At 27.3% G+C, this 14465-nt stretch overlaps 1 long non-coding RNA gene across 1 annotated transcript; it reads left to right on the top strand.

The window, feature by feature from the left end:
- The first annotated feature begins 12329 nt into the window (after positions 1–12329).
- On the top strand, positions 12330–13691 carry LOC105113757 (uncharacterized). Its single transcript, XR_840016.1, has 2 exons — positions 12330–12984; positions 13083–13691. It is a non-coding gene; the product is annotated as an uncharacterized LOC105113757 (long non-coding RNA).
- Positions 13692–14465: the final 774 nt, after the last annotated feature.

The raw sequence follows: 14465 nt of genomic DNA, 5'->3' as shown, positions 1-14465 counted from the left end.
TATTATTACTATTATTATTACTATTATTATTGTTGTTGTTTATAATTTATACAATTAACCTTTCTATGGTTCGATCCCGGTTTTGCGGGGTTATTTATTACTTTAACACTCCTGCATTTAGAAGAAGACATTAATCTTTTAGTTGTGTCACCTCTCTATTCACTTGTTAATTATATGATTCGCTTAACATCATATTCTGATTGTTCTCTTGAGTTGGCCTTAAGCATTTTGGTGATTAAGTTCTATTCACCATTTTTCTCTTAAAATTTTAACAATCCATGATAAATGAAATTGTTGATATATTTCTTAAACATTTGATCATGATGAATGGAATGACCCATAACTTCTTAACAATATTCACATTTAGAATTTTTATTATACCATTTAGGGAAAGGTGATTCTGTGATTTTAAATGGTCGAGGTGCTAGGTAATAGACATTAACAAGGTGTTGATAAATATTAATGAGTGGAATTTAAAATAAAGATGATTATTCATAGTGTCCATACAAACTCTTGTATATTGCAATCGAGTGCAACTATATGTTTATTCATCGCAAAGTAATGACTTGCTTACCATACTAGCTGTCAAGCTCAAGCTTGTCTTGTGCCATAGAAGAAAAGGTTAAGAATGAAGGTATATCTAAACCAATATTTTTTAGATATTTTTTTTATCAAAAATAAAATGAGGGTGCCATTGTTAGAGGATAGTAACTTTACCCCCAAACATCTAAGGGCCTTTCTCAAATACCACCTGCATCTATGTCTCCATCTAGAAATAAAAAATTATAAACCTATTAGTAGTGTTCATTATTTTCTCTAGACCATAATTCTATAATACTTTATTGGTGATAATGTTAAAACAATGTATGGCATTTTAAATAAGGGGAAGAAACCAATCATTTATTGATTCCATTGTTGAGAATTTTGTGTTAACATCCCCTCAAAGATCTTTAGGAAGGTTCTAACCTGCAATTTAGGTATTGGATCAAGGGTAAAATGCGTATTAGCTTTAGTGACTTTAACTCTCTTAACCTAAGTTCTAGGAACAGGTTTAATTTTTATATTGGTGGAGTTGTTAATGGGTTGTTTATGGCTATCTTGAGGTGTTGTGTTGGTTTATGGGCAATGTTAGTGACTAATTTAGTGGTTGTGGTGGTGTAGGAAATGGTTTATAGGTGAACCAGCTGATCGGTTTCTACTTTTTCTATATCATCAACTGGTTTCTGGGTAATTGGTGTTCATACTTGAGCAATAGTTTCAACAAAAACTACAAGATTCTAGGGTTGTGCAAATCTGATCTCTACCATTGAGAATGAAGAGGATACCTAATCAAACCACCCTGAGCAATATGGGATAGACCTAATAATAACCAGAGGTGCACCGATCCAGTGACTATGGCTACCGTAAAATCAATTTTTCTAGTAAAATACCAATAATAATATCTCTCAAATAGAATTAGATTATCAAAATTCAAATAGTCTAATTGTAGATCTTACCAAGATGTACAACATACTAAAACACTAGCATAATCCAACGGTGGGGGTAGAGTTATGACTTTTTAACCTGATTCAAAGTCTCTTCAAGACTCTTTAAGTACAAACCATACTTGTTCATTTTCTAAAAAGTATGTTAGAAAATCCAGGCTGAATATTTTAGTTATTTTGGTACTTTTACTCCTTGGCTCAGTTTCATCATCTTCTAATTGATGATGATTGCTTAAATGGGTCGTAATCATTCTTTTTTTTGGAATGATTTTATAGTGTTTCCTAAAATGAAATCACATCTATAATGAATGTGGCATTTTTTATCCCATTATAGTATTATAATGCATATCTTCAATACTTGACTTGTGTATAAGAAATTGATCTCCACTACTATTGTAAGCATATTCGATAAATACATAATTCATAAATTTAAGTCATATCTCAAGCTTTTTAGGATAAGATACTCCTATATTTGTAAAAGGTCCCTACACTTTAAGGTACTTATATGAAGGTCTTCTATATTTTTCATAATTCATATGGTGTTTTATTTTTTTATAAGGTATTTGTACAAGTTCTAAGATGCTCTTAAACCTATCAACATGATATTCATTATTTTTTTTAATGTTTGGTTCTTAGGTTTGACAATATTATTTTGTTGAGGTGAATACAGAGTGATAGTTTGGTGAATAATACTATTTTGAGAATAAAAATTACCAAAAAATGTTTCATGTTATCCACTTTTATTACTTTTATCTTTTTATCAAGCTCATTTTAAATTTTATTCTTGTAATGTTTAAACATTTCAAGAGCCTTATATTTGCTTCAAAGTAATAGGTATAACAATACCTTGTGAAATAATGTATAAAAGCAATGTAAAATTTTTTATATCCTCTACTTTGTATAAATTTTAAATCACTGATATCCGAGTAAATTAAACCTAGAGATTCGCTACTATTTTCAACTAGATGAAAACAAGTTTTTATAAGACACAAACATCATACAATTCATTGGTTTACAATGTTCATAACATACTTGATAATAATCAAGATTTATTAGCTTTTCTATATACTATTAAACATACTTGGTAATAATCAAGATTTATTAGCTTTTCTATAGAATTATGATTTACATGGCTTAACCTATCATACCACATGTCATCAGACTTAAGTAGATAAGAAGATCACAAATTATTATTATTATTATTATTATTATTTTCTTCTTATCCATGGTTACAATGTTCATAACATTCATTTTGAAAAAGTCATTTATAAGATACCCTTCTTTTATAGACATTTTATTTTTTAATAGTACAAATTTATCTCTCAAATACCAATTTTGAAACAATTTTCACTTAACAATAAATCAAACATTAAGTTCATCCAAGTGTCAATAAAGCACATTATTAGAGGTAATTTTTTTTTCAAAAGTCATATTTAATATAACTTTACCAACACCTAGTATCTTAGAGGTTGATAAATTATTCATGTATAACTATTCATTGTCCATTTTTTTATGAGTAGAGAACATCCTCTTTTCAGTTTATGTATATATGTCTTGTTAACTAGTGTCAACTTACTATGACTCAAGATTTTTTATTAAGTTCACTTTAGAAATAACAGTAAAAATTTTCATTTCCAAAACTTCATCACTAGGTGATCAATCTCGTTGATATTGGCTTGAATAGTCATTCCCTCTTTTAGGTTATATTGTTGAGCTCTATTTCTACAAACCTTAGTTAAATAACCTATTTTGTTGAAGATAAAACATGTTTTGTTAAATGTTTTACAATATTTTTCCCTTCCTAACAATCTTTTCCTTTTTGTCTCTATTATGAAACTTCACCACTTGTTCTAGAAAGTTTGTCTTAGAAGTTATATCAAAAGAGTTTACATATGAAATTATCATGATTTCATGGGTCTAAAGCTACCACAAAAATAAAACTAAATTTAATATCTAATAGTTTTGATGTTTTTTCCAATAAGAACTTATCTAAATTCAAGATGGTTAAATAGTATAATATTTTATATTATCACATCTTAAAGTTCAACCTATAAAACTTTTCAAGTTTATCACCATATGCCATCAAAGGTGATAGTGAAATTCTTCTTATCAAAATAGTAGTTGCTAAAACAATATTGGTTAGTATAATTAATTCTCGAGTTGATTGCTTGATTAAAATTTGTAAAATAATAGTCAAAATTATGGAAATAAAATTGGTTATCCAACAATTATAAAATATATAAGACAAAACCAAAATTTTAACCAACAAAGTTTTTAAAAATTTCATAACAATTATAAAAAGGAAAAAAATAAAATATTCCATTTAAGCAAGAACATTTTAAAATATTATGCTATTAATATGTATCATACCATTATAAGCTTGTTTAAACAAATAGCATACCATTATAACTTTGTACAAACAAATTAAATAATTAGCATGAACATGCCATGTAAGATTCAAAAATTACTTGTATAAACTAACAAAGATAAGAAAATAGATTCAAACATATTTTTCAAATGTTTAGTTAAAAAAAATAATACATGCATGAATATAATAAACTAGGAAACAGTTGAACTTAACTTCAAAAAATAAAATAAAAATAAAGTTGCTAATATACTCTTTAACAATTAATCTAGTTTTCATAAATAATTCTAAACTAAATAAAGATAAAATAAAATAAAGCCTTAAGATTATTGATCATATTATACTATATGATTAGATAAGTAAGCATGGATGTTTAATTTAAGATAATAATTACAACTCAACTAAAGGTAAATTTTTAGATTATAAGAAAAATAATAAGAAAAACTAGAACTTATAACATAAAGACTTACAATTTATTTAAATCATGTTAATGTCTTGTATTAAAGAATTTATATTAGAGATTAAATTTTAACAAAGTTTTAATTCTACAAATGAGTTTAATTTAATGTTGAGTTTAATGTTTCACTTTTAATTTGGCTTGGTATGCTCATTGATTTTAAATAAATTTTCCATAAGATGACCACTGAATGAAAACTCTTAACAACCTTATGGTTAGAGCATTTAATCGATAAATCTAGAGCACAAGTAGAAAAATCAAGAATGATTGCTTTGAACCACACACAATCTGCTTAAAATCAAGAGAAAGAAGACTCATAGCCAGGTTGCTCGATCTTAACACACTGATTTGTTCTTGTTTTTTTGTGTTTTTTTTTTTGGCTTTTACATAAATGTCACGATCCATCTTAAGAATGGAGTCCATAGCACTTAATAATTTCATCTCTCGCCATGGGCGTCTTTGATATTCAAGGTTGTAGAAGAACTTGAAAGTATAAATTACGAAAAATTCACAGGGAAGGTGACAAAGAAACTTAGAGAAACAATTGTCAAATGCATGGGGCCAAGTTTCTTGCTTTTCTTCTTTACTTTAGCTTTTGAAAATCAACTACTTAAGCAATGCTTCGCATGTTCGCCACACATGTCTTTGCCTATGAATCTTGGAAAGATTCAAATTAATTTCCCATCTTCTTCTCTTTGAATATGAATTATTCGAGTCTGAAACCCATGAAGAAGAGGAACAGAGAGAGAGAGAGAGAGAGAGAGAGAGAGCATGTCCCTATAATTAAATGGTGCAGTTGGCTGGTGCATAGGGGTGCTGTGTCCTGCAAATAACGGAGCACAAACACAGAGACAGAAGGAAGGCCAAGGACAAGCCTTTCTATATTCATACCAAACAAGCTCAAACATCCTGACGAGAAATTAACGATTGTTTTTGTAATTTAGCAATTCTCTTTCCCATTGATCAAGTTTATATGGACATGATAGAACTTAATTGCTCACTAATTTTCATTTATAAAGAAGAAATTTGAATTCCAAATCTTTCATTATTATATTTTTCATACAATCACGTTAAAGTTGTTAAGGCAGGTTTAAGATCCACAGTTTCAATTTTATAAACTATTTTTCAAATTAAGAATACATGCTTTATTTAAAATAAAATAAAAATATCAGTTAAGAGATCTTTGATTAAATAAATATTTTTTTAATTCAAATGAATAGAATTATTATGAATATTTATTTTTACTGCCATTAATTTATATTAAAAAACATGTTGTTTATAGAAAAAATAAAGCTTTTAACAATTAATTGTTTTAATTGTCTTTAATTTTTATCAAAGAAATATATATGTTGTTGATAATAAAACTAGCTTTTAAAAATAAAAATGAAAATGAATAGGATAGAGGAATTTTAACCAAGGGAATACATCTTTTCCATCAGGATTTAAATAGGTTGGTTCTTTTATAAGTATTTATTTTAGTTATTAAAATTGATCATTTATAGCTATGACCTTTTCAAAAAGCCTTTTCTGCTCGACATATATGCCTCGCATTTTGCTGCCGTCCTTTGTCAAACTTTGTTCTTTGTCTCGGAGGAGAGCACGGGCAGCTGACCGGTTGTGTCTCCAGAAATATATATATATATATATATATAGATTAACTAGGGTTCTTTAGATTTAGATGAATCTAGGTTTAGATTTAGGTTGACGCATTTAGAAGAAAAATAATAGTAATAAAAAATTAAAATAACTAAAGTGATTTATGGTGCTTTACTGTGTATATAAATAGTAAAGTCCTAAATATATCTATTTAATTATTTTATAAAATTTATGTAATTGATTAGCCACATAATATATATATATATATATATATGATAGCCCATATATATATATATATATATATATGATAGCTTAGAGATTACGGTTCAAACACTAAAAAATATATTTATTTTTTAAAACACATGAAAAATACTTTTTTTTTTGTTTTTAAAAAAGAGTATACAACATTTTTTTTTTGCCATTTTAATTAAAAAAATAAAATCAAGACCGCGTGTATTTGACCTTTTACAATGGGTCACGCATTGGCTTGGCTTTTTGTTGAATTTTTATTTTTATTTTTATATTTTTTTCTTTTTTTGAGATTTTTTTACACTTCAAAAAAAATTATTAGTTTAACATACATTCTAATTTTTATATAATTCTTAAATATTATTATAAATTTTTATTTGAGTTTTCATAATTGTTTTATCTCTTATTATGTTTTTCATATAAAAATAATAATACTTATAATAAATTGTTCAAGAAAATTAGATTAAACTCAATTTTTTTTATTAATAAAATTTTTAAATAGATTCTAAACATAATTTTATTACATTTATGTTTTTTTTTAACTTTCAATCACATAAAATAAAATATAAACATATCATTTTGATATTTTTCTATGAATTTCCTTTAACAATAATAAAATATCATTTTTAAATAGAAATAATAATTTTAGTTAAAAATATTGTGTTAGTTAAGATAAATATGTTAATAAAAAATTATTTTTATAAAAAAATGAAAATATTGTATATGAGATTGAATGAAAATATATATAAAAAATCCTAAATCTGAATTATTTGAAAAACAATATTCAGATCAACATTAAATAATATTTAAAGAGCTATTTAATGAGCTAAAAGCGAAGAAAAAGGAGAGAAAAAGAAGACCACGGTAATGTGAAACTATCTAACGATAGGGTCTTTGGCAAGCAATAGCCATTTAAATAATACAATTTCTTTTTTCTTTTTCTTTTTCTTTTTTCTTTTGTGATAGCCCTGTTTTCCATAAATTTCAAATAAATATTTAATAAGAAAATATAATTCTTTTTTATTTATTTTAAATCTCAGCTCAAATATAATACTTCAAATAAATATTTCAATTTTCTTCTTCCAATTCTAAGCAAGAGAAATTCTGATAGAGACTTTGTCACATTGCCATTACTTCAAATAGTGAATGAATTTGTTTTGTCGGTACAAGTGCCCGCGAAGGTGTGGACTTTTTATTTAAAAGAAAAAAAAAACAGTTTAAAAATTATTTTAAAAATAACATATTTTAGGAATGCTAGTCATGGATGTCATCTTTGATTTTTTTTTTTTTGGTTTTAAATTAAAAAAAATAAATCATACTCTATTTTTATATAAGAATAAGTGTTTTGCTCTTTTACAAATTCTACAAGTAAGAAAAATTTGTTCTTTTGGTTTAAAATTAAACAAGTTTGACATAATATATGATTAATACTATTTTGAAAGGGAAAAAAGTTTTTTTATTAGAAAGTTCATTTTGTTGAAGTTCACCGTTCTATCTTTTTTTAATATTATTAATAGATTTTTTATAGGTGAACAATTCCGTCATAATATTTATTAGCAAAGTTATATTTTGATTTATTTTGTTTTTTTTCTTCTACAAAGCACATTTTAAAAAACAACATTTATGTGTTTTAACATTTTTTTTTGTTAATTTTAAAATATATTTTATTTATTATTAAATTTTTTTCATTAAAAAGATAGATGCATGTGATTTGATGATAATGATAATGATGATGACAATGATTGTGAAAGCCAGTTATATTCTAACCCGAACAATAATAATAATAGATAGATAGATAGATAGATGGATAGATAAATAGGATTGTGAAAGCCAGTTATATTCTAACCCGAACAATAATAATAATAGATAGATAGATAGATGGATAGATAAACAATATGTAAGAATTTGGAGGGGCAAAATTAAACAAAATAAAGTTATAAAGCATTAATTTATTGAAAAAGAAAGGATGGGAATAAATTTGAAAAATACTAAATAAAAGGGTTCAATGTGCAAATTTAAAAAATAAGATTATATAAATGCCCATTTTTTTTCTTTGCTTGGCCAATGGCTAAAAGCCATAAGAAAGGGAAAGTATTTATATGATTTCTTCCTTGCAAATTATATATGAAAAAGAAGAAGAAGAAGAAGTGTAATTACAGTGATTAACATTTAGAAAAAAAAATTAAGAGGGGTGATTTAGTGAGTGGAACTTGTTTTGAAGAAAGAAATCTAAAGTTATGGTTTAAAAAGAAAAAAAGAAGAAGAAAGAAACTTGAATTTTCTTGCATCCATTCCTTAAATCTTTATCCAAGTAAGTTGAAGAACATGTTTAGAATGATTAATTGTTATAATTTTGTGTTTTGATGAAGAAATTAAATTGTTATAATTATGTGAATTTGAAGATTTATGGTGTTAAAATTGAAATGATACAATTTATGATTGAACTATATTAAGAGGTGTAAATTATTAATGGGTAAGTGTTTAATTTAGAAATGGAAGAAACAAACCCCAACCCCCCCCCCTCCCTTTTTTTTTTGTTAATGGTCTCAACAAAAGGAGAGGTTTTGGGATATTGAAGAATTTAATACAATTGTTTAGGCATTGTGGGAATTTATAGGCTTATAAATGTTAATAAATAAAATGGTGAAGGATTTTATAAAAATAAAATATTAATTCCTTGAATGAATTTTGGCCATGACATATAAAAAATGAGAAAAAAGAATTTTGACTTGGATTTTGTTAATGTAAAAGAGTGATTTTAGATGAATGGGATGGATTGTTAGAGAATTAGGAAGTTAATTTCAATAAATGATTAAAAATGAAATTTTATTCTTCTTAACTTAAAATGAAATAAGATTTTTATTATTTGGTTATGAATAATAATTGACATTTTGATTTTTATGTTGATGCAAAAGAGGTTGCAGGACCTAATCAGCAACACAGAACCACTTCACGCCCATAAAGACCAGGAAGGTGTTAAATACCCTATAATAAATTAATTGTTTAATTTAGTATTTTAGAAGAAATTTCTTTTGATTGTAATTTTAATGTAGAAATTGTGAAATAAAAAGAATGGAATTAATTCCCAAATGAGTGTGCCGAAAGATTATTTCCTGGTTAATGAAAATAATGCCCTGTTAAATAGGCGTGTTGAAAGATTATTTTTTAGTTAATAAAAATAATGCCATGTTGAAATGGGCATATTGGTTAAATTGAAAGATTATTTTTTAGTTAATAAAAATAATGCCATGTTGAAATGGGCATATTGGTTAAACTATTTTTCATTTTATTTCTTACCTGAACTTCAAATATAATGTATTAACTAATGAACATCTTGAGAAAGTCATATCCTGGTAAATGAAGAAGATATCTAGTAAAGGATTGACAAAAAAAAATGAAATTTAGATTAAATTAATATATTGATGACAAGTACTTCATTTGATGAGTTAATGCGTATATTATTGTGTATGCTTCAAGTAGCCCTTATTTAAATTGTGTATTATTAATAAGTGTAAATTTTCTAGTTTTTACCAAATATTCACATGTTATATAAATATGTTGTTAGGTACATCGCACCCTCGAGTTAGAAAGTAGAAGCATAAATGGAAATCCTTGCTTTAAGTTAATTTTTGTATTGGAATTTGACACAACCAAAAGATTGATATCATCTCCCATGTGTAGAAGTGTTGAAGTAATAAATAACTCGACAAGACCGGGATCAAATCACAAGAAGATTAATTATATAAATTATAAACAACAATAACAACAACAATAAGAAGAAGAAAAAGTTAAAAATGACTTTGAGATTGTAAGATTAATGTGAGGATTAAACAATGATAAAAACAAATGTCAAGATTAGAGGATTTACTAATGGTATTTCAAACAAGTATAATGTAAACTCTTTTTATTACTCAACTGGAAACCACACATAAGAGAGGTTCCAATCGGATTATAAATTGTTAACATGTTTACATTAGTTATCTTATTCAAATAATGCTAATACTTGTAAATGTTGTTAAGTATTTATGATTATAACTTATATGAACAAACAAATCAAGTTCCTTTCATAGTACAAGTATCGATTATACCTTATGGTTAGGTTATGAAAATGCCAAGTATTTGTTGTACCAAATATTATACAATACAAATCTAGATTAATCATTTAACAAGCAAAGTATTAAGAGTGAACAAGATAAGAAATACAAAACATGTTAGTATCAAACATTAAAGTCTATGTTAAGTTTACACTATACTTATTCTTACACCATTAGTGTAACTTTTTTACCTTAACATAATAAACTTAATCAAACATAATAAAAGAAGAGAAATATAAATAAATAAGATAAAAACATAAATAAGATATAAGTTAACTAAATAAAGGAAAGGAAATGAAAAACATAAACAAGAAATTAATAAAAGCAAAACTTAAACTTTACAAAAATATAAAAAGAAAGAGCAAGAACATGATCTTAGTCTAAAAACTAAAATGCCTAAATATATGATAAATATTTTTTTTTATAGATCAAAATTTAAAACTATTAATTTAATAATTAATTATTGGCAAGAACATGATCTTAGTCTAAAAACTAAGATGCTTAAATATATGATAAATATTTTTTTTATAGATCAAAATTTAAAATTATTAATTTAATAATTAATTATTAAATGAGTTGCTATATCTTGATTTTGTGATGATCATTATCACCTTGTCTTGAAATAACACTTTAGTTTATCAATTTTTTTTGGTTCTCTCTCGATGCTGGGGTTGGGAGGGGGATTTGAAACAATAGATAAGATTCATTTAAATTGAATTGGTGAAATTGATTTAAAATTCATTTGATATAGTTTATGAAAAAATATTTTTAACTTTATAATATAATTCAAAAGTTATTTCTTGTAAAAACTTATGATAAAAATGAAATAAGTTTGAAGTTTCTTTAGAAAAAAAGACTTAAAAGTATTTTATAATTGTTGATTAATCATATATTGTTATATTCAACATGACACTAGTGAGTTGTTTTTGTGTTTTAAAAAATAAAATTGCATTGGAAATTCTTGTTTAATCAGGATTGATTTTTTTAGTGTGAGTGATTCAATTGTACTCGAACGATGTTGACTTCTTCTCTTTAGTTTGTTGGGAAGAACCATTGTTTTTCTATTATTGAAGCATAAATATTTATTTTTTATATAAATAATAATTTCAAATCGTTTTAGCTTATTTTTGTGGTAAAGTATTTGTGAAAAAGAGACTAGGAAATTAACCAGTCCATGGATTTGTATTGAAATTTCGTTGTATCATGGCATGGAATTGACCTTGAAATGGAATGGTTTGGAAGGCTCGACCGAAACGAAACCAGTCACAATAATTGTTGGTCTCTCGTTTGCCTGGTCTACTGTACAACGACATCTGCCGGTACACACGGACCATTTCAGTTCTGTCTTCTTTCTTTTGTTATGAAACCGAAGCCGTACTGTTACTCGTAATATAACTACTAGTTAGTTACTTACCAATGCTGTTAATTTAATTATTACTTGCAATCAGAAGCAGAAACGTATCGACATTGACTAGGTCTTGGTGTCTGTAGCACATCGGCACTCCTTAATTTGTGAGAATTTTCCATTGGAATACAAGTTTTTGTTCTAGGATTTTTTAATTTCATCTTTAATTCAAGAGTTGTCTCGTAGAAAAATACTTGCACCTCAAGTATTTCTTATTATTATATGATCCGATATTATTTTGTTTTATTTTCACATTATAATATAATTTCTCATTACTGGCTCTCTAGTTTTTAATCAATTCGAACGTAATCCTTGCTTGTAATTCTTTTGAACTTAAAGTAGAACACCCCATATGACCATTGACCAAACATGATGTGGACTTCGTTTTAGATGTCCAAAACATAATTTTCACGTTTATTTTTTTTTATTAACATGATTATTTAGACTAGTATTTATATATTTTAATTAATTTTATAAATTTAAAATTTAAAATTTTTAATAGTCTCGAAAAAACTTAAACTTATGATAATTATAAAATAAATTTAAGATTTGGCCAATTAAATTACCTCCTTATTATAATTTTAATGTTTATTAGTAATATGTAATAATGCTTGGATGTCCAATATCTCCCTTATTTCTACTGTCCACACTCATTGGGTTCAGCATAACGTGATGCAAAACTAGTGATCACTTTCGAGCTTGTTGAGCGGTGTGAAGTTAAGAACTTCAAAGAAATTTCTTATACTTTTCTTCGAGTGCTCAAAGCTTAGGACCCCTCTAACATACTGGCTCGTAGAAAATTCAATAAATTTGATGAAATTTATGACAAGGGCGGGCTCTTTCTAAGCTATAAAAAGTGGGCGTGGAAGGCATAAATGCAAGGCATGGAGAATAAAGCAAGACAAAATATTAGAGGGTTTGGGGGTTTCTTGTCGCAGGAGAGATGGCGCTAGCTAACCATGATCATATCATATGGCGAGTACTGTTTGCTCTTTGTATCAGGTGTAAAGATAGCTCAGCTAAAGCCATCCTCCTGCGACAAGACACCCTGCAACTTCTTCGCTTGCCGGCGTTTCACCTGAGGACAAAAATCACAGTTGGCCATCCTGATGGCTACGATATCACACATAGATGTATTATGATCCGCTGATCATGACGATTTTCGTTTTTTATTGTTTCCTCTTTCAGATAGGACCACAGGCATGCAGCTATATAGCCAATCGACGGCAGAAGACAACGACACTCGAGGCGGATCTCTGCAGCAGCCTGATTTTAACCTTGCGAACAACAATGGTTTCTTTTAATTCCTTAATTTCATGTTTGCTACTCAGAGGGTAAGAGATGTTCTCGAATAAATTTCGACGTTTATAAAAATCAGGTCCTCTTTTTATACCATGTAATGCTACACTATTAACCTGTGTTTAGCTAACAGGTGTCATGTCTTGTAGTGAAAACCATAAAAACATAGCCATGATCGAACAAACATGTACCCCTCCACTTAGCAAGGAGACAAGACACTCTTGATTTCTTTGTAGCGGTGAGGGTGGTAGTGGTGTGAGCTGTATCTAGTGGAAGCTTGGCAGCTGGTTCACTGGGTCTGCAACGACGCCTTTGAAGCAGAGGTTGTAGCAGTGTAAGAAGAGTGAAGGGATCTGTGGTGTTTGTTTGATTGTGCAGACCAGAAGGAGTGTGAGGGAGAGAGATGGGTTGTTTGTCTGTCACATTCGTGCGTAAAGATGGGGAAGAAACGATGAAGGGAGGAGAAAGACGACAGGGTATGAGGAATTAACTCATTGGATTTGGTTCCGTTTCGGTTTTACAAGGCTGAAACTAAAATAACCGGACCGAACCATTAACGTTGGCTCGAGCAACAACGTTTCTTTTTGTTCAATCTGTCTGTCTCTGAATGACTCTGTCAATTTACAGGCTGTGATGGAAAGTGATTTTTCTGTTTCCCACTTTTAGGAGTCCATGGACACTGCTACAAGAGAGATGCCCAGATTGTAATTATAAAGAGACTATCTCATGATTCCCTTTATCATTTGCACGCTTCTGTCCACAGAACAGACACGTGTGCTCCACATGCTGTGTTCTTCTCTTTTTGTCGTTTCATTAGATTTGCTGTTTCTTTTAAAAAATAATAATAATTATATAGTGTATTTGAAAGCATGTTGTAATTATTTTACAAGTAAAAATATGTTAAAATATTTTTTAAAATAATTTTTATATTAATATAATACAATAATTTAAAAACATAAAAAATATCAATTTAAAATAAAAATAAAAAATATTTTTTAAACACAAAAATAGACATGCCAGTAGCATACCCTTGTCTCCTTTGAGGCGTTCACGGCCTTTTCTCCCTGCCATTTACCATTTATCTCTGCCATGGCAATAATGTTGTTTCTTCATCCTGCAGTTCCCAGCATTGTACCCGCAAGGGCCTAAGAACTTGTTTGTTGACCGGAATAAAATACTTCGTCGGTTTGAACTAATTTTTTTATATAAATTAATTAAAATTAAATAATTTTAACTAATTTTGATTTGGTTCACTTCAGCTTAATTTTTTTTTAAATAATATTTTGATTGTAATATCTACATTTTAGACATAAAATGACTCAATTCATGATGGTCAATTGAAGCTTTTGTAAAGTTTATTAAAGAATAAAGTAATTTGTAATGAAAAAATAAAATAAAATAGTAATAACCAGCACATAATTGTATAAAAGCAACGACCATCTTTCATTTACCTTGTTTTATTACATAGTAGTGTTCATCGGGGCATTGAACAATCTTGAAATTAAACATGCAAAGT

The sequence above is a fragment of the Populus euphratica genome, unplaced genomic scaffold (assembly GCF_000495115.2).
Source record: "Populus euphratica unplaced genomic scaffold, PopEup_1.0 scaffold451.1, whole genome shotgun sequence".
Taxonomy (NCBI): domain Eukaryota; kingdom Viridiplantae; phylum Streptophyta; class Magnoliopsida; order Malpighiales; family Salicaceae; genus Populus; species Populus euphratica.
The sequence above is the reverse complement of the archived record's forward strand: the minus strand, read 5'-3'. Positions and strand labels throughout refer to the sequence as shown.